Source organism: Nyctereutes procyonoides, unplaced genomic scaffold (assembly GCF_905146905.1).
Source record: "Nyctereutes procyonoides isolate TBG_1078 unplaced genomic scaffold, NYPRO_anot_genome, whole genome shotgun sequence".
Taxonomy (NCBI): Eukaryota; Metazoa; Chordata; class Mammalia; order Carnivora; family Canidae; genus Nyctereutes; species Nyctereutes procyonoides.
Window position 1 is genome coordinate 68,061,103 of NW_026575135.1, and position 26,327 is coordinate 68,087,429.

At 40.7% G+C, this 26,327-nt stretch overlaps 1 long non-coding RNA gene across 1 annotated transcript in view; it reads right to left on the reverse strand.

Moving 5' to 3' along the window:
• LOC129494511 (uncharacterized) overlaps positions 1-26,175 on the reverse strand; it is a 58,129-nt gene extending 31,954 nt beyond the window's left edge. The window contains exon 1 of the long non-coding RNA XR_008661364.1: positions 26,083-26,175. This is a non-coding gene — a long non-coding RNA (uncharacterized LOC129494511). The remainder of the gene's footprint in view (positions 1-26,082) is intronic.
• Positions 26,176-26,327: the final 152 nt, after the last annotated feature.

Below are 26,327 nucleotides of genomic sequence, written 5' to 3' on the forward strand. Positions count from 1 at the left end.
CTCAGAAGTACAAACCTTATATGGTCTCATTCATTTGGGGAACATAAGAATTAGTGAAAGGGAATAAAGGGAAAGGAGAGAAAATGAGTGAAAATATCAGTGAGGGTGACAAAACATGAGAGACTCCTAACTCTGGGAAACGAACAAGGGGTAGTAGAGAGGGAGGTGGGCGGGTATTGGTGTGACTGGGTGATGGGCACTGAGGGGGGCACTTGGCGGGATGAGCACTGGGTGTTATGCTATATGTTGGCAATTTGAACTCCAATAAAAAAAATTAAAAAAAAGAAATCCTTGCCCACCCAAGGTCATAAAGATATTCTCTTATATTTTCTGTTAAAAGCTTCATTGTTGGGATCCCTGGGTGGCTCAGCGGTTGAGCATCTGCCTTCAGCCCAGGGCGTGATCCTGGAGTCCTGGGATCGAGTCCCGCATTGGGCTCCTTGCATGGAGCCTGCCTCTCCCTCTGCCTATGTCTCTGACTCTTTGTGTGTCTTTCATAAATAAATAAATAAATAAAATTTTTTAAAAAAAGTTTCATTGTTTTACCATTTACATTTATCACCTGTTTCATATTAAATTTTGCATATAGTTATTATATAGGAAACAAGATAATTTTCTTCTGGATGGAATCAATTTTCTTCTTCTTCTTCTTCTTCTTCTTCTTCTTCTTCTTTTTCTTTCTTCTTCTTCTTCTTCTTCTTCTTCTTCTTCTTCTTCTTCTTCTTCTTCTTCTTTTTAAAATCCATTTCTTCTTATGGATATTCAACTGACCCAACGCCACTCATTGAAAAGAATATTGAGAAGATAATCCTTTCGCTTTATGATGAGACTTAATATCTGGTAATCTAAATCCTCAAAAGTTTCTCTGCTGCAAAATTGATTTGGTCATTCTAGAGTCTTTGCCTTATCATATGAATGCTTAAATCAGCTTCCACAAACAAAATACCTGCTGTGATTTTGTTTGGGATAATATGGAACCTATAGATCAATTTGGAGAGAATTGACATTTAATCAATAGTGAATCTTTCGGGATCCCTGGGTGGCGCAGCGGTTTGGCGCTTGCCTTTGGCCCAGGGCGCGATCCTGGAGACCCGGGATCGAATCCCACGTCAGGCTCCCAGTGCATGGAACCTGCTTCTCCCTCTGCCTATGTCTCTGCCTCTCTCTCTCTCACTGGGTGACTATCATAAATAAATAAAAATTAAAAAAAAATTTAAAAAAAAATAGTGAATCTTTCAATCCATCAAAGTGGCATATCTCTCCACCTATTCAGGTCTGTTCTAATTTTCTCATTGATATTTTTTACTCAGACTTAATTTCTGGATGTTTGATTTTTTAGCTATCAAAAATGCTATTTAAAAATGAAGGTGTTCTGATATTTATTGCTATCATATAGAAATACAATTGATTTTTGCATATTGACCTTGCATCTAGTGACCTAATTTCACCTATGAATAATTTAAATAGGTGGGTTTTTTTGTTTGTTTTGTTTTGTTTCTTTTGTGGGATGGAGATAGTTTGGATTTCCTACATGCGCTTTCATGTCATGTGCACAGAATGGCAATTTTATTACTTCCTTTCCAAAGTCCATGTCTTTTATTTATTCTTCTCGCCTTATAGCACCATGAATTTTTTCTAGTGTGCTTTTAAGAGGTCCAGAGCATATGAGGATAACTGCTCTCTTTTTATTGTTAGGTGTGCTCTATTTTGCTGCGCTCTGCTGAGGAGAAAATAAAAAAGAGTGGCATACAGAAGACAAAGAAAAAGTGTTTGTAGAAGACGGAATTCCATACTGCTCACACTTCTGAAAGTGCTCATTATTTCTCCCCTACCACATGGCGTGCTTTATAGGACCACCCTTAGGCAGGGACAAAAGGGTCTCCTGCCCTAGCTCCATGCACTAGAAATGTCCACAAATCACAAACACACTCACACAAAATACATTAATCAATCGATAAGTGGGATGATTCTATTTCTAGGGAGATTCTTCTCTACTTCTCTTACCCTTTATCTTTGAAACAAAAAGTGACTGTTCCAGACACTGGAAGGTGTGTGGGTTGTACTGTTGTTGACATTAAAGAAATGCACTGCTTTAGAAGGAAGTCCGTCAGCAGTAGACTTTTTGTAATACCTAAGTTACAAATAGAAGATAGATTAACTTTTCACACTTTCTTCTTGGTAGCATAAATACAATCGATTCTTTCATAAAGAAGTATCCATCCCTAGTAATGTCAAACAACATCATTTTATTCCTCTCTCATTTATCTTTCAATGCCTGATTTCAGAAATACTGAGTCAGGACATTCAGAACAGTTGCTTAGAGCAACTGAGATTGCTTTGTCATATTAAACAACTTATATTCTCTTACATTGTATATTTTTAGGTTTAATCTTTAACACCTTTAGTGAATGATGTATCTTGGCAACTCTATGGGTATTGCATACTAAAACTCCAAATAATCCTATTTTTATAACAATAATTGATAAAATTTAATTAAGCTTTTGGTTCTATTAAGTAATTTTGATCTAAATTTTTCATATTAAACCATACATTCTATTCTCCTTATATTTTAACAGATCATTTTGAATATTTTAGGAAAAAAGTAAATTTTATTTATTTTTATTTTTTTAATAAATTTATTTTTTATTGGTGTTCAATTTACCAACATACAGAATAACACCCAGTGCTCATCCCATCAAGGGCCCCCCTCAGTGCCCATCACCCATTCACCCCCACCCCCCGCCCTCCTCCCCTTCCACCACCCCTGGTTCGTTTCCCAGAGTTAGGAGTCTTTATGTTCTGTCTCCCTTTCTGATATTTCTCACACATTTCTTCTCCCTTCCCTTATATCCCCTTTCACTATTATTTATATTCCCCAAATGAATGAGAACATACAGTTTGTCCTTCTCCGATGGACTTACTTCACTCAGCATAATACCCTCCAGTTCCATCCACATTGAAGCAAATGGTGGGTATTTGTCATTTCTAATGGCTGAGGAATATTCCATTGTATTCATAAACCACATCTTCTTTATCCATTCATCTTTCGATGGACACCGAGGCTCCTTCCACAGTTTGGCTATTGTGGACATTGCTGCTAGAAACATCGGGGTGCAGGTGTCCTGGCGTTTCATTGCATCTGTATCTTTGGGGTAAATCCCCAACAGTGCAATTGCTGGGTCGTAGGGCAGGTCTATTTTTAACTCTTTGAGGAACCTCCACACAGTTTTCCAGAGTGGCTGCACCAGTTCACATTCCCACCAACAGTGTAAGAGGGTTCCCTTTTCTCCTCATCCTCTCCAACATTTGTGGTTTCCTGCCTTGTTAATTTTCCCCATTCTCACTGGTGTGAGGTAGTATCTCATTGTGGTTTTGATTTGTATTTCCCTGATGGCAAGTGATGCAGAGCATTTTCTCATGTGCATGTTGGCCAGGACTATGTCTTCCTCTGTGAGATTTCTGTTCATGTCTTTTGCCCATTTCATGGTTGGATTGTTTGTTTCTTTGGTGTTGAGTTTAATAAGTTCTTTATAGATCTTGGAAACTAGCCCTTTATCTGATAGGTCATTTGCAAATATCTTCTCCCATTCTGTAGGTTGTCTTTTAGTTTTGTTGACTGTATCCTTTGCTGTGCAAAAGCTTCTTATCTTGATGAAGTCCCAATAGTTCATTTTTGCTTTTGTTTCTTTTGCCTTCGTGGATGTATCTTGCCAGAAGTTACTGTGGCTGAGTTCAAAAAGGGTGTTGCCTGTGTTCTCCTCTAGGATTTTGATGGACTCTTGTCTCACATTTAGATCTTTCATCCATTTTGAGTTTATCTTTGTGTATGGTGAAAGAGAGTGGTCTAGTTTCATTCTTCTGCATGTGGATGTCCAATTTTCCCAGCACCATTTATTGAAGAGACTGTCTTTCTTCCAGTGGATCGTCTTTCCTCCTTTATAGAATATTAGTTGACCATAAAGTTCAGGGTTCACTTCTGGGTTCTCTATTCTGTTCCATTGATCTATGTGTCTGTTGTTGTGCCAGTACCACTCTGTCTTGATGACCACAGCTTTGTAGTACAACCTGAAATCTGGCATTGTGATGCCCCCAGCTATGGTCTTCTTTTTTAAAATTCCCCTGGCTATTCGGGGTCTTTTCTGATTCCACACAAATCTTAAAATAATTTGTTCTAACTCTCTGAAGAAAGTCCATGGTATTTTGATAGGGATTGCATTAAACGTGTAAATTGCCCTGGGTTACATTGACATTTTCACAATATTAATTCTGCCAATCCATGAGCATGGAATATTTTTCCATCTCTTTGTGTCTTCCTCAATTTCTTTCAGAAGTGTTCTATAGTTTTAGGGTATAGATCCTTTATCTCTTTGGTTAGGTTTATTCCTAGGTATCTTATGCTTTTGGGTGCAATTGTAAATGGGATTGTCTCCTTAATTTCTCTTTCTTCAGTCTCATTGTTAGTGTATAGAAATGCCACTGATTTCTGGGCATTGATTTTGTATCCTGCCACGCTACCAAATTGCTGTATGAGTTCTAGCAATCTTGGGGTGGAGGCTTTTGGGTTTTCTATGTAGAGTATCATGTCATCGGCGAAGAGGGAGAGTTTGACTTCTTTGCCAATTTGAATGCCTTTAATGTCTTTTTGTTGTCTGATTGCTGAGGCTAGGACTTCCAGTACTATGTCGAATAGCAGTGGTGAGAGTGGACATCCCTGTCTTGTTCCTGATCTTAGGGGAAAGGCTCCCAGTGCTTCCCCATTGAGAATGATATTTGCTGTGGGCTTTTCATAGATGGCTTTTAAGATGTTGAGGAATGTTCCCTCTATCCCTACACTCTGAAGAGTTTTGATCAGGAATGGATGCTGTATTTTGTCAAATGCTTTCTCTGCATCTAATGAGAGGATCATATGGTTCTTGGTTTTTCTCTTGCTGATATGATGAATCACATTAATTGTTTTACGAGTGTTGAACCAGCCTTGTGTCCCAGGGATAAATCCTACTTGGTCATGGTGAATAATTTTCTTAATGTATTGTTGGATCCGATTGGCTAGTATCTTGTTGAGAATTTTTGCATCCATGTTCATTAGGGATATTGGTCTGTAATTCTCCTTTTTGGTGGGGTCTTTGTCTGGTTTTGGAATTAAGGTGATGCTGGCCTCATAGAATGAATTTGGAAGTACTCCATCTCTTTCTATCTTTCCAAACAGCTTTAGTAGAATAGGTATGGTTTCTTCTTTACATGTTTGATAGAATTCCCCTGGGAAGCCATCTGGCCCTGGACTTTTGTGTCTTGGGAGGTTTTTCATGACTCCTTCAATTTCCTCCCTGGTTATTGGCCTGTTCAGGTTTTCTATTTCTTCCTGTTCCAGTTTTGGTAGTTTGGGAAAAAAAGTAAATTTTAAAACAAAAATAATTTAGGGGAATCTGGGTGGCTCAGTCAGTTAATAGTCTGCCTTCAGCTCAGGTCATGATCCCGGGGTCATGAGCTAGAGTCCTATGTTGAGTTCTCTGATCAACAGGGAGCCTGCTTGTCTCTCTCCCTCTGCTGCTCCCCCTGCTACACACACTCTCTCTCTCCATCAAATAAATAAAATAAAATCTTAAAAATAAAATAAAATCTTAAAAATAAAACAAAAATAGTTTAAAATGTAAATCTTTGGTTTTTACATTTATTTTAAGTCACTTTTTTATTAAAATATATTCAATTCAAATTTTGTACACTTCAAATATATTTTCATAATTAACTCCAGAATCATTGCTTTCAATAGAACATAAATTATGTGAATATATTAATTTAACAGTAGAATTAAACTATTTTGCTGAAATGACAGAAAAATACATTTTATGAAATAAATGTATTTTCTAAATTATTTGTGTCACACTTCAATGAGTAGTTTTAAAATTTTATTGTCAAAAAAAATAAAATAAAATTTTATTGTCTTTAGTGTTTTGCCAACTTGCAAGCGCATATGATCACACTTCTTAGAAATTTTTCTGTTTTTGTCTTTCTCAAGCTATGTCTGATAGAATACGAAATGGAATATCTTTTACTTTACAGTTTCTAGTTTGATTTATTATTAATTTGTAACTGTTCTTTATATGTTCTAGACACAAGTCTACTGTTACACATATGATTTATAAATGTTTTCTCACATTCTGTGAGTTTTTTTCACTTTCTTGATAGCGTTCTTTGAAGTACAAAAATTTCTAATTTTGAAGTCCAATTTATTTATATGTTCTTTAGTTGTTTGTGCTTTTGGTTGGTATCATATATAAAAAACCATTGCCTGTTCAAAAGTCATAAAGATTATACTTGTGCATAATGGTTTATACTTTTAGCTCTTTCATTTAGGTCTTTGAACCATTTTTTTTTTTAAGATTTTACTTATTAATTCACAAGAGACACAAAAGAGAGACAGAGACATAGGCAGAGGGAGAAGCAGGCTCCCTGCGGGGAACCTGATGCTGGACTCAGACCCTAGACCCAGGATCACACCCTAAGCCAAAGGCAGATGCTCAACTGCTGAGCCACCCAGGCGTCCTGGGCTTTGAACCATTTTGAATTGATTTATTTTTATGTGTGAGCAAGGGATCTGACTACATTGTTTGTATGGGGATGTCCCTTTTTTCATGCACCATTGGTGGAAAGTCAATTCTTTCCCCCACTGAATTGTCTTGGCATGCTTGTTGAAAATCAGTTGGCCATAAATGTGAGGCTTTATTTCTCAGTTCTATTTATTGATTTATATGTCTATCCTTATACCAGTATTACATGTTGTCCTGATTACTGTAGCTCTGCAGTAAATTTTGAAACTGAGAAGTGTGAGTTCCCCAACTTTGGGTTTTTGCTTTTTGTTTTTTCAAGATTGTTTTGGCTATTGGAGGTCCTCTGCAGTTCCATATGAACTTTAGGATCAGATTGTCAATTTCTGGGGCACCTGAGTGGCTCAGTGGGTTAAATGTCCAGCTCTTGATCTCAGCTCAGGTCTTGATCTCAGGGTTGTGAGTCCAAGTCCAATGCTGGGCTCCATGCTGGGCTTGGGGCTTACTTAAAACAAACAAACAAACAAACAAACAAACAAACACCTTGTTGATTTCTGCAAAGAAAGGAACTGGAAGCATTCTTCCTGGGCATAAGAAGAAGAACCAACATATCTTGAGAAAACAAGTACATGTAGTCCACAGAGAAGAGAGAAGTGGCCAGCCAGTAAGTATGATAAGACATTCAACTTCACTGTTGATCAAAGAGATGCAAATGAAACAAGAATTTGCCTTACACCTCTGAAACTAGAGAAGAGTGAAAAAGTTGGTGAGACCCAGTGTTTGTAAGAACATAGAGAAATGGGCCCTCTCATACAGTCTTGGTGGGAATGTAACTTGGTACAAGGTTTCTAAAGAGCATTTTGGCAATGAGTATCAAGTTGTAAAATATAAATATACTTGGATGTCACAATTCCACACTTTCTTTCAAGTATAGAGTATTGGGACAGACAGTTCTTCTTGGGCCTCTGGTATGCCTCTTGCCAAGACTGTAAGACCTCAACTGCTCTTTCACTGGGGCCATTTCTCAAGATTATCTTATACAGCTAGTAAACTTAAGAAAATAGTTAACTTCTTCCTTCAGATCAAGAGCAGACTTGTTTAGTGCCTGCTATAAAAGCAGTGGATCCTCCAAGTTTAGCACTTCTCAGCTGCAACACAAACCCACTGTGTGCATAGCATCCATCTGGCTCATATCATGTCATGCCTATGGGACTTGGTGGCAAAGGAGAATAACACAAACATGTTGATGTTTGTGCTGCTTGCTGTGCAATGAGTAATAAGCCCTTTATCTCTGGGGGAAAAATTATCAGACCCATTTTCTACAGATAAGTAAAGTGATTGTCAAAGTGAAGTGACCATCCCAGATTATGTGGTCGTTTACTTGCAGAGACAGGACCAGCACCCAGTGACTGAACCTTTACAAGAAACACAGAACACCTGAATAAGCATTTTGAAAGAGAAGTAGAGGAACAGCTCTCATAGTCACACTTCATTTAATCAGTTTACTGGACTCTCTGGTACTCTCTGATCGCTTTGAAAATATCCACACTGTTGCCCATGCCAACTACCAAATCACTTCCCAGAACAGCAGTTCTCAAAGGTTGGTCTCTCAGACCAGACACATCAGCATTCTCTGATAGCTTGTTAGAAATTCAAGTGCTCAGGCCTTCATCTAGACCAGCTGAAACTCTGCAACCTGTGTTTTAACAAGCCCTGCAGGTGATTGTGATGCACACAAAAGTTTGCAAAAACGCTGCTCTGTGCACAACTTCACACTCTTCAACTGGGTTTTAGCATCACTAGGGGACTGCTTGGTTGATTTCCACATTTGTTTATGTTGAGTTCTTGTCATTCTATTTACATATTTTAATTAGCTGTTGTATTTACCAATGACATTGGAGGCCAAAAAGTGAATTGTTATTTCTATGAAAACTAAACTAAATCTTTCAGAAAGATTCAAGAAAGACCAGTCACTAAAGAATTGTTTTTGAAAGAGGGAGGAAAGTAGGAAAATCCAGTGATTTGCACTCAATCTGTTTTGTTCAAGTCTTTAAGTGTTCATTCCACTTCAGATCTGGAGATTATAAAAAATGGATGTGGGTAAGGTAAGAAATATGAAACAGAACACAAAGCAATGGTTCTCTCTCTCTCTCTCTCTTTCTCTCTCTCTCTCAGTTTACAAAAAGGCTTTGGACCTACAACAAAAGATTTGCAAAGATGCAGTGATGTTATTGAAGTTAAAAGAAAATGTGAAGAAATGGTATATGTGAACTATTTTTTTAAATTTCCTTTGTTTTTGTTTTGTTTTGTTTTTAAGATTTTATTTATTTATTCATGAGAGGCACAGAGAGAGAAAGGCAGAGACACAGGCAGAGGGAGAAGCAGGCATGCAGAGAGCCCAGTCCCTGAACTCCGGGATCACACCCTGGGCAGAAGGCAGATGCTCAGCCGCTGAGCTACCCAGGTGTCCCTGTAATTTCCCTTGTAACTAATATTTTAACTCTCTGAATTGACCATTTTCTGGCCTGCACTCTGGGAGAGAGAGCTTCCCTTGGATACAATTTAAACCCTGATGGAAAGGTACTACATAGAGGGAGGGATAAGACCCACAATATCTCCTAATTGCTGTTTCTTTCATTCTTGACTCTTTAAGAAGAGGTTTGAGTCTCCCTTCTTTGCTTCTACGCTTCTGTCTCTGAAGCAAGAAGACACCATGCTTAAATGTCTATGCCCTTGAGCTGCTGTTGCTAGGGGGCATGTTTAATGGTAACACCCAGAACATGTCCTGGAGTCCATTATTAAGCCCAATGGCCGATCGATTTGTAGATTGGACTTTAGTCAGAAAATTCTTTGTCCTGCCAAAAGGTACAGAAGCTCAAAGGACAGAGCAGCAGAAAGAAGAGGTGGCAGGAAACCCTTGCCCCCACACCATCAGAGAGAAGCCATTTGTCCCAAAAAGAGAAGCTCTCTCCATCCCAAGACTCCTCCTCAAAGGAACTTCCCTCACTTCCTTCTCAGAAATCTGGCCCCCATGTCCCCCGCTCCTTACATTCACTGAACTTAGGGTGGAAGCCTGATTTCCACTGGCCAGTTTCTTTGCTTTCCTGCAAATATGGATTTGGCATATAAAGCCTTCATCTTCCCTGAATGAATGAATTGGAAGGGATGCACAACAGAAAAAGCCATCCTGAAAAAAGAGAAAAGGAAGGATGTGTCCAAAAAGAAGCAGAAACGAGTGCTCCTGGAAATGTGGATGGAATAACCCCAGTTGGTAACTTTCCATTTCCCAGTTCCAGTCCCTGCTAAAGAACCCTAGTGTATTTCCTGCACTTGGGGATCATAAACTAATCCTGCTTCTTTCTGCTAAATTGCCTCTTTTTCTTCCTCTAAGGACATCTCAGTAGGCTGCTGTTAGTTGCCTGGCACTCTTCCTAGAGCAAAAAATACTTAGCGCCAGGCATCTTCAGGAGCATATTGAAAACAAACACTGGCAATTCTACGGTAATGACTCTGTTGTTTAAAATCTGAAACTTAAGCAATTGCAGATAGAAGTAGTTTACTGATTAGGAACCAGAGCCCTGACACAGAGAAACATGACTTTCCAGTAAGAAATGGGAACAGCCTGAGTATCATAAAAAAAAAAAAAAAAAAGATAAGCAGACTTTGTACAATGTATTACAGAAGGGACATTTAGACTAGAGCAAAACAGAGGCTATTCTCTTAGTCACTCGTAGCTCAAGGCAATTTTAAAGCAATTCTTTATTGCTTTATTGATGAATTGGAAATTAATATCAGGAATGTTGTATAGTGTGTGTTTATTATACAAATAATTATGGTTAAATTCATTCTTATTCTACAGTGTAGGTTCAGTAGTTTGTCACAAACCCTATTGGTATTTTAACAAAATCTGGAGTTAACTTTCCCATACTTCTCACCTCCTCACCCTAGAACACTATGGAATATGGACATAATCATGGGCCTTATCTGACCAATATGGTCCACAGCTCAGGTGCCAGAGTGGGCAATACCAGGTGAACAGCCCGACTTGCTGAATACTCTCTTAAAAAGATTTATTTCTGAGAGTGCGACACACTCTAGAAACTGCCTAAATGTAGCAAAGGTTTCCTCCTGCATCCTTTTCTTTGTGTTCCCTCCTAACCTCATTAAGGAAAGAAAACAGGTGGCTCCTGGGTGGCTCAGTTGGTTAAGCACCTGCCATCGTCTCAGGTCATGATCTCAGGGTCCTGGGATTGAGCCCCCAACCACCACCAAATTGGGCTTCCTGCTCAGCAGGGCTTCTCCCTCTCCCTCCGTCACTCCCTCTGCCCGTCTCCCTGCTCCTGGTCTCTCTCTCTGTCTTTCTCAAATAAATAATAAAATCTTAAAAAAAGAAAAGAAAAGAAAACGGATGGTGAAGGTCTGTCTGGAAGGACTCAAAGGAAGATAGTAATTCTACAATTCAGAAGAGAATACTACTCTGGGCATTTCTGCTTATGGGCTGGCAAGGGAAGGTGGCAAGAAGGCTGCTGGGTAAGCAAGGATCCTCAGCTATGGATAAATGGATGCATGGCTGGCTGGGAGAGGCAGCAGGGAGGTTCTCTTACCCTCACCACCATCACTAGGGGCTTCGAGAGGTAAGGATAGGGCTCTAGTGGAAGGAGTGCGAATAGCGGGGCTGGGACAGAATCTGATGGAAGGGAAACAAAGGAAGACAAACAGCAAAAGGGAAGACGGAAGGGATTCATTCGTAGCTGGAAGTGGTGGGTGAGCAGAAGTCAGCAGAAGCCAGGTGTGTGTCGGCGCGTGCCCATGTACTACCACCAAGGAACACACTGCTAGTGTAATGGTTTCAACGGAAGCAGAACATATGCATTTCACCTTCGCTTGCTTTTTAAGAAAACACTGTTTTTTTTTTTTTTTTTTTAAGATTTGTTTGAGAGAGAGAGAAGGAGCAGGGAGTGGGGCAGAGGGAGAGAGAGAAGCAGGCTCCCCGCTGAGCAGGGGACCCAACTGGGACAGGGCTGGACCCCAGGCTGGATCCCAGGCTTGATCCCAGGACCCTGGGATCATGACCTGAGCTGAAGGCAGATGCTTAACTGACTGAGCCACCCAGGCGCCCCTAAGAAAACATTTTAAGAAGCCTTAAAGGACAATCTGATGTTAGACATGGTTTCAAAAATGGGCTTTACCTCTAATTAACTGTGTGACCTCAGTTGACTTAACTTAGTTAACCTCTCTAAACCTCCTTTTTAATTCATAGTAAACCACAGTAATTCCCTTGTACTAGGACTGCCCTAAGAAAGAAACAAGATAATGCATGTAAAGCAATTGTGTTTTGTACACAGGAAGTGCTATAAATTGCAGCCTCCACCCACTGATTCATTCACGTTTTGTGTATTAAGACCTATTTTGTGCCAGTTCCTGTTTACATCTTTAATACCTTGATGCAATTAAAGCTCTCATTGATTATGGTGTTTACACCAAGATTTATACTTCATCCTCGTATTCTGTTTCTCTATGATTTTTCTCCATTTCCAGAGTTGACATGGACACAGTGTCCATGAACTATATTCATATAGTGTTCTATATGAATCAAGACATAAAAACCTGTAGTCCAAATAGAAATTAGTTACATTTCCTGTTTTAAGAACAACTTGGTTTTGCTGTATAAACATAAATGAGTAAACATGCATTACACATAGGAACATACACATATATGAGTTGTACAATGTAATGATTTTTTATGCTCACCACAAGTGGAGCTACCACCTGTCAGCACGCAATGCTATCACAATACCATTCACTGGATTCTCTATGCTTTAAAATGTAATTACTTTAAAATAAATTTGCCAAAGTGTGCAAGAAAATAAGCTCCATTATTTTAGAATCTTCTTTCCCTTTCCCCTTCTTCCAAAAAAAAAAAAAAAAAAGAAAGAAAGAAAGAAAGAAAGAAAGAAAGAAAGAAAGAAAGAAAGAAAGAAAGAAAAGGCAATACCTAGCTAATTCATTCACATTTCAGGGATATTTGGTTGTTTCTTAAAACCATATCCATCCTTGGGATGCCTGGATGCCTCAGTGGGTTAAGCTTCCACCTGTTGATTTCGGCTTAGTCACCATCTCCGGGCTGTAAGATCGGCCCCCAATGGGGCTCTGCACTGGGCGTGGAACCTGCTTAGGGTTCTGTCTCTCCCTCTCCCTCTGCCACTCCCCACCCGCCACCTGCTTGCTCTCTCGCTCTCTCTCTTAAAAATAAAAAATAAATCATCTCCCTCCTTAAATCTAAAACTTTTCCGTGCCAGTATAGTCAGGAGACTGTGTCATGGGTGATAACAGGAGAGCCCAGGAGAATCCTCTGTACTCGAGAGCGCAGACCTTTAAGGCTACAACTAAGGGTGAGAGGAGGCCACACCTGTGTTTGGCCCAGGAGCCAGATCTGGCACGTGTCCTCAGGGTTGCTCCTTGCAGATTCCTTGGTTTGCCTTCCATACCTTCCATACCCAAACTGAATCCTCCACTCTACCTTCTGCAAAGATCTACAGTTCTCTGTGCTGCTTGCAGTTCTGTGTCGTTTTGTGGCAGGACCTCACATTGTGACCAAAATTCCTCGGAGTTTCCTCTTTCTGGTTTCTGTCCCCAGGGCTAGTCTACCTCTCTAATGTTTATCTTTATAGTTAGCCCTTGGAAACATGGTTTCTTTCTTATAAAGAAGTATAAAGTGACATTATGGGTAGGGTTGGGGAAAACACAGTATTACATAGAACCACAGATAGACAGCAGTGGTTATCCCGACCAGAGCCGTATAAAAATAACACATTATCTTATATTCCTGGGGAGTAGGAAAGTTCACATGAGGTTACTATCTGGATCCTAGCCTTGTCTCTATCTTCACCTTTGAAACACTGTCTTGCTGTGGTTGTTGAATTCCCCCTTGTCCTACTTCTGAAGTGAATTTTTCAAACCAAATATATACATATGCATGGTATAGCCTAATTCTAAAACTGCACCCTACTCTATTTTTTTCTTAAATTGATGTATTTGAGAGACAGAGAGAGAGACCACCAGCAGGGGGAGCAGCAGACGCCTGGTTAGCAGGGAGCCCAACGGGGGCTCCATCCCAGGACCCTGAGATCATGACCTGAGCCGCAGGAAGATGCTTAACCCACTGAGCCAGTCAGGCACCCCCATCCTACTCTATTTTAAGAGCCACTTAAGGGGTGCCTGGCTGGCTTAGTGGGTGGAGCATGCAACTCTTGACCTCTAGTTCATGAGTTTGAGCCCCATGTTGGCTGTTGAGATTACTTAAAAAAAAATAAACTCTTAAAAAAATAAAAGCCATTAAAAAAACTTATTGTGGTTTAAGCATTAGGAAAGTTCAGTAAATTTATCCACTCTGAAGATTAACAGCATTCCGTGTGACCTGTGATCAAGGAATGAGGACAGAGTTAATTTTTATCACAGATAATATAACCTCAAAATAAAACTTCACCCTATTCTCCATTTGAAGTAAATACATAAAATATGAAACACAAACTCAATAGTATATATAACATTTGTGAAATTACTGGTAGCTATTTTTCTTTTTCTTGCTCAGTCACCTGTAGGGTGAGAAATTAATTAATTAATTTGTTAATTAATTAATTTATTTATTCTTAAAAGACTTTATTTATTTATTCATGAGAGACACAGAGAGAGAGGCAGAGACACAGGCAGAGGGAGGAGCAGGCTCCCTGCAGAGAACCCGACATGGGACTCGATCCCAGGACCAGGACCATACCCTGAGCCAAAGGCAGGTGCTTAACAGCTGAGCCACCCAGGCATCCTGAGAAATTTATATATTGGACAGATAGCCATTGATTGCTGTCTGGTCATGGCCAAAAAGCAGATTTTTTTCTTTTCCTGCAGAAAGTTCTGTGCGCAAGTTGTCTCAGGACATTTATTTTCTGAAGGTGATTATCTGACCTACATTACACAATCCTTCTGTGCTCTGTCTTGGTGGGGATCAGATTCTACATTACACAAATCAAATAAATTTTAGTGACTGATAAAGGTTAAAATAGTTTTTCTTACATTTATTAGACATTTTTAGTTTCTGTTCTGTGAACTATCAAGAATTTAAAATAAATAAGGGTATTTGCCTTTTTTATTAATAAGTTTTTTTAAATAAAAAAGCTATCATCAGCATAAAGCTAAAAGTAACAGAAGTATGAGTCATTAATTATCAGAGTTCTTTCTAACTTATGGGTATCATATTTATTCTAAAGTAAAGTGAACAGGGGCAATTATCAGATGAACTTCTGAGCACGTTATCACACTATCTAATGAGCAATAGTCTCAGAGGGATGGCCTGTCATCATTTTGTCAGGACCTTTGGAGACAAGTCCAAGAGCTCATATATAATCAGCATAAACATCAAAATGTCCAATAACATAGTATTTTATGCATCTGTTTTTTAATCATAAGCCCCAGCTGATGCAAATGATAACAAAAGTATATTTCATTCATATTTCCTAAAAAGTCAAACTCATCAAGTGACAAAAGTTGAGATCCTGGACTGTGAGGACAATCGCCCATGGAATACAGTAGTGATAGCTAATTTCTGGGGCAAATATCTGGGGTACTTCAGGGGAGACTTGTTCTTGAAGGTGCCAGATAATAAAGTGAAAGACAGTCACATTCGAATCTTAAAATGTTTTTCTCAAAGCACGGTATGAAACTCTAAACCCTTCCACTGACTGATAGAGCCTGAAGTCTCTGGGTTTGAAAACCAAACATAGAGATTAATTTTTGGGCTGCCTTATTATAACAGTTGAATTCACCATCTCACCATATCTTTTAAGGAAATCAGGGTGACGGTCAGGAAAAACTAGGATCCTGATGACTGGAAAATCAATTATCAGGATGCATTTAGGAACTGGAGAATCTAGAACCCCCCCCCCCAAATCTTCTGAAATATTCACCCCTCCTTGCCTTTGCCGCAGAAGCTCACCTCCCTTGCAGAAGAGAGCTAACAGTCATGCTGGAAGTCCCACTGTGGCTTGGCTGGTGACCAGAATTCAAACTAAGAGTGGAATATAGAACCAAAGTAGGGAAAATGAGAGTTACATTACAAAGAACTACAGGAATTCCCTAACTCACATCATAAAAACTTTGAACAATATTCATGGAAATCGCTTTGGAAGGAGCTCAATTTTCTCATTGCTTATATTTTGATGTAGGTGTTGCTGTTCTTTAGCTGGCTCAGGAAATTGACTGTTATTCTAAAAGTTTGGTGGCTGGACCAGCCAGTGGAAGTCTGCCATGAACAAACGTGTTAAACAATATCAAAAGGCAACAAGTTCCTTTGCAAGGCTGTGGAATGAAATCAAAGATTTCAGAGGACATTTATGTCAGATTCAATATGAAAGCATCCCTCCAAACTCCTTTCTCACCACAGCAGCCTTGAAGACTTTCACCCCTGCCATGATGGAAAGACTGGTGAGAAGAGCATCAGCACCATTACAGGATGCTTTACAGGCTGTCCTTAGTCAACTGGGAAGGCTGGCAGGAAAAGCTAAGTTAAAATGGGCTCCTTAAGGTCTGTGGGGTCAAGAGGGTCCCTAAAGACAGTGCCTTACAGAATATGGTTCTGTTCATTATAATAAGCACCAGAGCGGATCTGTTAATCACACCTATAGTAAGGTGTAGCATGCAGGAATTTCTGGTTGTGGTCAATTTATGGGGTCCATAGGAATAAAACAGATGAGCAACATATGAAGGTCCCACTTGATTTTTTTTAAGATTTTATTTATTCGTGAGAGACACAGAGAGAGGCAGAGACATAGGCAGAGGGAGAAGCAGACTCCCTGTGGTGAGCCTGATGCAGGACTTGATCCCAAGACCCTGGGATCACGTCCTGAGCCAAAGGCAGACACTCAACCACTGAGCCACCGAGGTGCCCCAGTCCCACTTGATTTATACAGTCACAGCCTCCAAGTAGAGTGAAGTCTAAGAGGGATCTTCATCCACTGAGGCAGTTCCCAACTCTAGAATGCTTTGAGTAAGATGTTTGATATCCTTAAGAATGTTCCTTTCCATGATCCTACTACTAGCTTCTCTCCTAGGACCTTGGCCATTTGCTTTGGAAACATACACTTGGAGAAGTAATTTTAATTTTGAGGATTATTAACTGCTAGCTAGCTAACAGTAATTCTAGGAAATCCAAACATCACTATGATTCATTAGTCAGAGCAGAGTGTATGGGGTCAAGTAATACAGGATTTTGATTTAAGTCTGCCTCATCCAAACCCCAATTGGGCCCAAGATACATTCTTTTCTTAATGATTTATCCATTTATTTTGAAAGAGAGAGAATGGGAGTGTGATTGGGGAGAGGGGCAATGGGAAAGGAAGAGAATACCAAACAGACTCCCCACAGAGTATGGAGCCTGACTGGGGGGGGGGGGGTGTCTTGATCTCTCAACCCTGAGACCATGATCTGAGCTGAAATCAAGAGTTGGAGGTTCAACGGACTGAGCAACCCAGGCTCCTCCTCCCAAGATACATTGTGTAGTCATTCCTCAGCTCCTGATGGTAGGGTTGGTGTAGCAAAAACAATTGATAACATTTCCAGGTTGGCTCCTTCCCTACAGAGTAAAGAATATTGGCAATATGGCAAGAAGATCAAAGTTACCAGAGCTCCTTCTCAATACCAAAATACTAAATCAAAGCACTACTGAGGAAAATAGGGAAAACAAGGATGATTCTTAGACTTCTAGATAAATAGACATGCCAACCATAGAATGAGACTATTGCTCAGAGACAAACTAGCCTTCTTTTTCCTGTGTAATGTATTTTATATGGCATATAATCCAGAATCATTTGTAGTTTATAAGCTCACAGAGGGTGACTTTATCGAAGGATATTCTAACCAGGCTCTTCTCAACTAATACTGCATTGTCTGCCTTGTTCAGCAAGACCACAGCCAATGTTATCTTCCAAGTGCCAATGTTAAGCTAAAGACATTGTTTTATTATTAATTCCTTTTTTTAAGATTTTATTTATTTATTCATGAGAGACACACAGAGAGAGAGGCAGAGACGCAGGCAGAGGGAGAAGAAGGCTCCCCGCGGGGTGCCTGATGCAGGACTTGATCCCAGGACCCCAGGATCATGACCTGAGCCAAAAGCAGACGCTCAACCACTAAGCCACCCAGGCGTCCCTATTATTAGTTCTTGCTACCCAATTATATAATATGGTATAAAGGACATTACGTGTTGTAAGCCCTGCCGGCTAAGCATAATGCAAATGAACTAAGATTCTCTCCAGTTGCTTCCTGCTCTAACCACCCATCTGGAACTGTTCTTTTGCATTTGTCAATGTAATTTTGTTTCCCATCACGATATTCCTATAGATAAAAAAGATGCTCACATCGGACCTGAGGGTGAGCCAATAAATATAGTTGTTTGAAAATGTCATGCTCTATAATCCTAGTATTTTCCAGTAGTTAAAAATAAGATTGCCATATGTAACAATATAAAAAAAAGAACTGGGTCCTGAATGGTGGGTGCTCCAACATTTACTGTTCTTATTCCCCATCCATCCATCCATCCATCGCTTTAGCCAAGATCTATTTAACACCTATTTTGTGCCAAGTAATGCAGCAAAGAAAAGACATGTATGTGCTTTCTTTTAAAGGAGGAAATTTTAAGAAAAAATAAGGATGCTTGGCTTTTTGCTATTTCTTTCTGTTTTTTTTTTTAAGATTTTATCCATTTATTCATGAGAGACAAAGAGAGAGGCAGAGACATAGGCAGAGGGAGAAGCAGGCTCCATGCAGGGAGCCCGATGTGGGACTGGATCCCAGGACCCCAGGATCATGACCTGAGCCAAAGGCAGATGCCCAACCACTGAGCCACCCAAGTGCCCCCAACTTTTTGGTATTTCAAACCAGTATTTCCTTACTGCGTGGGTCAGAAGCCAACCCGTCTGGAAATGGTATCAATTGCTGTTGCTTTACCAACCTCACAGACCCCCACCTAGTACAATGTCTAGAAAACAGAGGTTTTCTTTCACAGAATGCCGCTTTACAGTTTCCTCAGTGATTACGGCTCCTACCCAACTGCCAGACTGCTCCAGCTTCTTGAGCATCGTCAGGATGTCTCTGAATACCCGAGTAACTTGGCTTCATTTAGGGAGACATTTCCTCAACTTCCAGAAAAGTCAATGAATCAAATCAATCTCTCTCTCTCTCTCCCCCCTGCCCCCCTTCCATTTTTGTCCTATAGTATCTTCTATATTCTACTCAGTCACCCTGGCCAATGTCTATTCATGTCCTCCTGTAGTGACTTATACCCCTTCCCATCCTACATCCCTTGCAACAGGTGTCCTTCGGCCATTAGCAGCACTCTTTCATTTCTGGTCACCATCACCTTGTCTCCAGGATACCCTAACCGCCTTTCATCTGGTGCTACTTTACCTGTCTCACTTAGCACTCATGGGGCAGCCAGGTGTTTCTTTTTTCTGAAACAACGCTAACGATGTTCTCTCATGCTTATGAACTTTTCAATGATTCTGTGCTGCCCTGGGAAAACATCCCAATCTATTAACATGACTTTCCAGAAGCTTTCGGATCCATTCACTAGCCACTTTTTATCCTAATCTCCACTCTGTTTTCCTGGTACCTTTTGCAAAATTTGACTTAAATATTTCAGCTATGTTACTGAGGCAAATCCCCAAGAGAGAGGAACAAGGTGGTGTTTGGGCAGGAATATTAGAAAGGGAGGAGCACCCTCTAGTGGCCGCTATGATGTTGGTGCGGCTGAAGAGGAAAGATGAAGGGAAGAAACGAATCTGAAAGCCGAGCGGGTTCACAGCGCCCCCTGCTGCTTCCTCCTTTGCTTTCTGCATTTGGGGGGGAAGGCAAAATTGATGATCTCGGGGAAGGTGGTGTGCAGATTACTGTCTGCGACTTCAGTTTTTTAAAACACAAAAATCACAAGCCATGGGTATTTAAAATGTCGCACCATGATATTATGCTCAAAACCTAAAATCTTGATTCTACAATGTTGCGAAATTCTTTGAAGAGGGGAAAACGTAGCTGGACTTCAGTGCTTTCTGAACCTTGACAGCGGGGTGGGGTGGATTCCTGGCTTCCACAGATTCCGCGCTTCCATTTCCATTAGTGAGAGATTTCTGAAGACTAGTGGCTTCTGAGTATCTGCTCTTTTCTTGAGACATACATGTGACTTGCATGATTGGCTAACATCAGGGTTTCCTTGGGGATTTGCTCTTAAATATCAAGTAGGCAGTCATTCTTGGCCACATTCTGAAGAGGTCACTTCAGTTTTTAAACTTCAAATTTAATGCCACCTTGGTACATTATATGCTGTGTAAGTCCTGGCCAATTTGGGTACTCATAAGAGTCTGGGCATGTGTCCCTTGGGCATATCTGTGGCTATCTCTTCTGCTAGATTAAGGAACAGTGAGAAATAAATTAATGTGCCCATGTGACTTTTCCTTAAACAGCAGGGATATCAGACAAGTCTTTACTAGGGAGCCATCTGTGGGAGCTGGCAAAAATGCAAGTATCCCTCACTTTCTGAATTCTTACTCTCTGAAGACTGCATACAGGATGCCTGGGTGGCTCAGCAACTGAGCGTCAGCCTTGGGCTCAGGTCGTGATCCTGGGGTCCTGGGATCGAGTCCCACATCAGGATCCCTGTAGGGAGCCTGCTTCTCCCTCTGCCTATGTCTCTGCCTCTCTCTGTGTGTGTTTCTCACGAATAAATCAATAAAATCCTTTAAAAAAAATAAGGACTGCAGACAATTTCATTCTAAATTCACTTTAATTCAAAACCCAATCTAACGAATTGCAGGCATGTGCTAGCCAAAATATCTATTTTAGCTTACACATCTGGAGGAGAGGATGCCCAGTGCACTGCAGACCCAGCTTAGACCTTTTTTAACTCCAGATGAGTCCTTGCTTTCCTTGTTTATGTGGGTTGTACACATTATTAAGAGCTATGCTGTGAATATTTCTGTCTCCTCCCCTTGAAAAAAATCTAATGTTGAAATCCTAACTTCTAAAAGTGATGATATTAGGAAGTCGAACCTTTGGGAAGTGACTAAGTCATGAGAGTAGAGTCCACATGAATGAGATTAGTGCCCTTATAAAACAGACCTCACAGAGTGCCCTTGCCCCTTCCACCTTGCTGAGGACACGGCAAGAAGGCAACATACTGTAACCTCAATTTTGGACTTCCCACCCTCCAGAACTGTGAGAAATAAATTTCCGTCATTTATAAGCTACCCAGTTTGCTGTATTTTATTTTAGCAGCCCAAACACTAAGACGTTAGATAAAAACGTCTTCTGGGAAATTGGCGCTGCAAATTAGTCGCCAACTGCCAATATTTTGGGGGAAGAGATCTTCTCAAAGCCAAAAGTCACAGATATCGCCAAGGCAATAGTCACATAAATACACATGTAAATATAAACATATATATATGTTAATATATATATGTACTATAATTATATAGGGAAAATATTGAAGAACCTAAAGAGAGAATGCTTCAACTCAATGCTCACTGCTGCTCAGAAGAGGAAGAGGAAGAAGAGTAACTCTAAGTACTCAATGCCAAATGCTTTTTTTTTTTTAAAGATTTTATTTATTTATTCATGAAAGACACACAGAGAGAGGCAGAGACATAGGCAGAGGAAGAAGCAGGCTCCCTCCAGGGGACTTGAGCCCCGATCTCCAGGATCATGCCCTGAGCCAAAGGCACATGCTCAACTGCTGAGCTACCCAGGCAGCCCTATGCCAAATGTTTAAAAGTTATTTTAGGTCACGCACAGGAAATGATCGTTGGTATCCAGTGACAGTGATTATGACACGAGCAGAAGTATCACATTCAAAACTGTGTTTCCATGAACAATTTTATTCCTGGGAGCTGTATAGCAGCAAGTAAGGGAATGCTATGCATTTTGAGAAGCTGTTTCCTTGGCTGCTTGGGGTTTTGTTGTAGTGTTTCAGGGCAGGCTTCTCAGTCATTGATTGAGCCTTAACTGCCAAGTTGAGAAGACTGTTTATCTATTCCTTGAATTCAGACTGGAAAAACCTCTAGCGTGTATTACGTCACTTTATTGTTCACTGGTGCATTCCCTCTCAAACCTTTCCTGTTGCCAAACCTCTACTGAGACTACAGTTCCTCTTCCCTCCCACCCCAAACCTTCCTGGGGCAGTTAGAAAGTAACTATAATTTAATTGCCTCGTTTTATCACATTTTAGTTTCCCAAGCATTATTATGTATGTTCAACAGAGTATGTTCTTCATTGACATTGCAGTACATGTTCATTGGCGAGTAAGAGGAAAACAATCTATATCTGGTATTATATAGTCTCCTCCGGTGCTGCATACAAACATACTGATGCTGAACTCAGTGTCAAATAACTGAATGAGTATTTTGAATGCTTAAATCAGGCACTTAATAAATTGTTACAGGTGTCAAAAAGCGGTGTAGGAAAATTGGCTGGATTTTTTGGTATAGATATAGAATTCAGGGTTATTTTTCCCAATTAAAATACTACCAGATAGGGGCACCTGGGTGGCTCGGTTGATTAAGCGATTAAGCATCTGCCTTCAGCTTAGGTTATGATCCCAGGGTCTTGGGATGGAACCCCACACAGGGCTCCCTGCTCAGCAGGGAGTCTGCTTCTCCCTCTCCCTCTGCCACTCCCCCTGTTTATGTTCTCTCTCTCTCTCTCTCTTTCTCTCTCGGTCTCTCATGCTGTCTTTCAAATAAATAAAATTTAAAAATAAAATAATAAAACAATAAAATAAAATACTAGCATATAGACTACGTCTAAAAATACTGGAACAGCATCTAACTATATCACTGAAATTGTTACCGAACATGTTTCCAGGAACGTCTCAGATTCAGATAAAGAGGAATGCAGGCTGTATGTAAAACAGCGAAGATATTGGCATTTCTGGCTCCTATTCGCTTGTGTCAGGTGCTGCCCAAGCCATCATCTTCAGCTCTGCACAGGCAAATGCTCCATCCCAGAGCTCCCGTGATCTGCATCTGATGCTGACACCAAAGAGGTCACAGCAGTGTCCCTCCCCCACTCCCCAGCCCCATAATGTGAAATGGCTTTGATTTTATATCTGCATTACTTTTAATCTGATTACTTAATCTGATCTGATATTGTAACATACAGAAGTAGGAGGATACCCCATATATCAATACTAAGGACATATAAGAAAGAGAACTTTTTAAAAAATAGTCTTTTGAAGGGGAATTATATAGATTTCTACTGCGTTTGAAGCAGTGTCAAGTGTGCTATTTGGATACTACTTTATTCAATCCTTTCAGCCACCTAAAAAATAGGTATTATTACTTCCACTTGATGGATCAAGAAACTAGGAATCAGAAACTTGCCCAACGCCACATGACACCACACTTCCTACATCAGGAAGGAATTTAAGACTACATAGGCTCAAAGACAGTTTGAACCAAAATTTCCATGGCTGTGTTCACTGTAAACTGAACAAATCATAGTTTATTTTCTTCCTCGTAATAATTTGTAGCTTCCAGGAAGAGTGTGTACCTGACATAAAGATTATATCAACTTGTGTACTTTATAAAGCATTTTCTCATATACCTTCACTGGTTCTTACAATAATTCTTAGAAATGAGGAAAAAAACTCAGAATCTGAAACAAAATTAAATGTATATTTTTCCAGATTATGACCACCCCAAGGGCAAGAATCTAGTTTCATCCCTTTTCTGCCTTTATCTGCTGGGGCAGATTGATTAGCAAAAATAAATACAATTCTTTCCTCACACCCGTTGCCCACTTTTGCATATTGACTTTTTCTCCTTTGATTGTGAAATTGAGCACACCTACAGAAAAGTATGTAAAATATATACAAGTTTAATGAGTAATTATATCTTGAAAATACATATAACCGCCGTCTAATTCAAGGAAAAGAGTATTGCCAGTGTGGAGGGAGCCGTCTCCCCTCCCCCATCTTCTGTTGCTTCTCCCTTATTACCCTGTCGCTCCCCACTGTGCTGTCTTTGAGGTCACCATTGCCTTGCTTCTTTGGATAACTTCACCATGGATTAGGGAAAACAATGTCCTTTAGTTTTGCCTACTGTCAGCCTTTATATTATGTACAATTTCCTTTTTGCCTAGCTTATTTTGCGTTATGTTTATAAGATTCCCACATATTGCCCCAAGTAACTATATTCTGTTCACTTTTACTATTATGTAATGTCTCATTTTATGAATGTACTACAATTTAAGTATATTTGTGGCCTTTCCAGTTTAGAACTATGACCTTGGCTTTAAGTACTCTTATATATGTATCCTAGTATACTTCTGTGGGCATTTCTCTAAAGCAAATTTTTGATCCGAGAACCTTACAATTTAAAAATTCAATAGTATTGAGATCTGAGACACCTAAAAACATCTCTTAACTAATTCTTTTAAAATAACAACAATAAACCTATTACATGTTCTAATAGACTGAGACAGCCATAATAAATTCCTACAAATGTGGTGAACTCAAACAACAGAAGTTTGTTCTCTCAGGGTTGTGGAAGCCAGAAGTCTGAAATTAAAGTGTTGCCAGGGTTGGTTCTTTCTGGAGACTCTGAAGGAGAGTGTTCCAGGCCTTTCTCCTAGCTGCTGGTAGGAGAAAGGCATTCCCTTGGCTTGTAAACATATGACTCCAGTCTCTGCTTTTGACTTCACATGGCATCATCCCTGTGTGTCTCTGTATGTCTCCAATCTCCCTCTCCTTTCTTTTGTAAAGACACCAGTCAGGATTTAGGGACACTCCTAGATTCAGGGTAATCTCAACTTGAGATCCTTAACTTGATTACTTATGCAAAAAACCGCCCCTATTTGCAAGTAAGGTCTCATTTACCAGGATGTGGAGTTAGGACCTGGACATGTGTTTTTTGGAGGGACACAATTCAACCCACTGTACATGTCAACACAAATAACACATTTTAAATGAAAAATAACTATATTTTCCAAATAAAAATTTAGTGATGAGTGACATTACTGTACATTTTTGCAAATCTCTTTTAAGATCTAGATTCATACAAGGAACTAGGTGCTCATCTGCTTTTACATTCAATCCATTATCTGTTGTTTTGGTTGAGATGTATGATGAAGAAAAGCCTCAACACAGATCATTTCAGACCCTCAGGGGGTTTCAGAGACTCCCGTGGGTCTTTGGGGGGCACATTCTGAGAAGCACTGCTCTAAAGTATACACTTTAAAATGTACGCAAAGCAGAATTTCCAGGCATATGTATATACCTCCTGCTTTATTATGCCACACTGTTTGTGGTTTGTATCACTTTACAAGTCTACTAGCAGTGTATGAAGGATCTTGTGGCTCTACACATCTGGTATTGTTACACTTTAAAAATGTCACCCATCCGGTTGGGTACTTGGCCAAAGTCAATAGTTAGAAAACAGAACCCATGTTTCCTACTTTGAAATTCATTCTTCCTTCCTCCACAGACACAAATATTGCTTCTGTTTCTGGCCCAGTTATCAGAAAGGTGCAGTCACCTCCAAATCTTATCTTCTCAGGGCTCCTTTCCCTACTGTGGAGGCTTTGGGCACTCCAGGCCACCGAGGTCCTGCATCTCCTCCTTACCAACACCCCCTCACCCCCCCCCCCCCCGGCCTCTACACCCACCTCCTTCACTCCTTTGACTGTTTCCTACCCAGCTCCCTCTATTTACTTCTCATAAAGCCCTCTGCTAATCATCTTCAAGGGCACGAGCTCATCATAGTCATCAATTAAAAAATGGAATGATACCTAATTCGTCTTTATATGCACAAGAAAATGTATCGTTTTTTTTAAGATTTTATTTATTTATTCCTGAGAGAGAGAGAGAGGCAGAGACACCGGCAGAGGGAGAAGCAGGCTCCATGCACCGGGAGCCCGACGCGGGACTCGATCCCGGGTCTCCAGGATCAGGCCCGGGCTGCAGGTGGCGCTAAACCGCTGCGCCACCCAGAGATCCCTGAAAACGTATAACTTAAGAAATCAACACCTCTTAGTTACTATTAGTATTTTTACCTATTTTTTTTTGACCTACTATTTTTTAAAGCCGCCCGACAAAAACCAGAGTGTGATCACAAAAACCATCGACCTCTACCTTTTGGATCTTCAATTTCCTCACAGGTAAAGTAGGTGTGATAATACCCGACTCGCGAAGGATCAAAAGACTTGTGTGACACGCCTAGCACAGTGCCCGACGACAAGGAGGGCTCCAGTGATGTCTATTTTTATCTTAAAAAAGCTGACTTAGTGCCCACTCTGTCAAAGAAGCAAGGTACTTTTTGCAAGTCCTGAAGCCTTGTAACGACCCTCTGGGTTACGCAGTATTCTCATTTCACAGATGCAGAAGTGCAGCTCAGAGGTCACACAGCCAGCGAATCGCACAGCAGGGATTAAAATGCCTGCAACTGTAGCGGTCCCAGAATTCACACTCACGGTTAAACCGCTCACCCAGATATTTGCTGTTACTTACGAGAAAGCTGCCGGCTCTCAACAACAAAGCGCCCGGCCACCGGGCACCAGCCCCCGGCGCAGAACGCGCTCCCCGCCGCGCCCTCGGGGCGCCCTCCCGGCGGGCACCCGCGGCGCAGCACGCCCCGCCTCTACCCCAGCAGGCCGCGCCCTTCTCTCCGGCCGCGCCCCGCCCCGCCCCGCCCCGCCCCGCCCCGCCCCGCCCCGCCACGTTCCCGGCGATGGCCCCGCCCCCCGCCCCCCGCG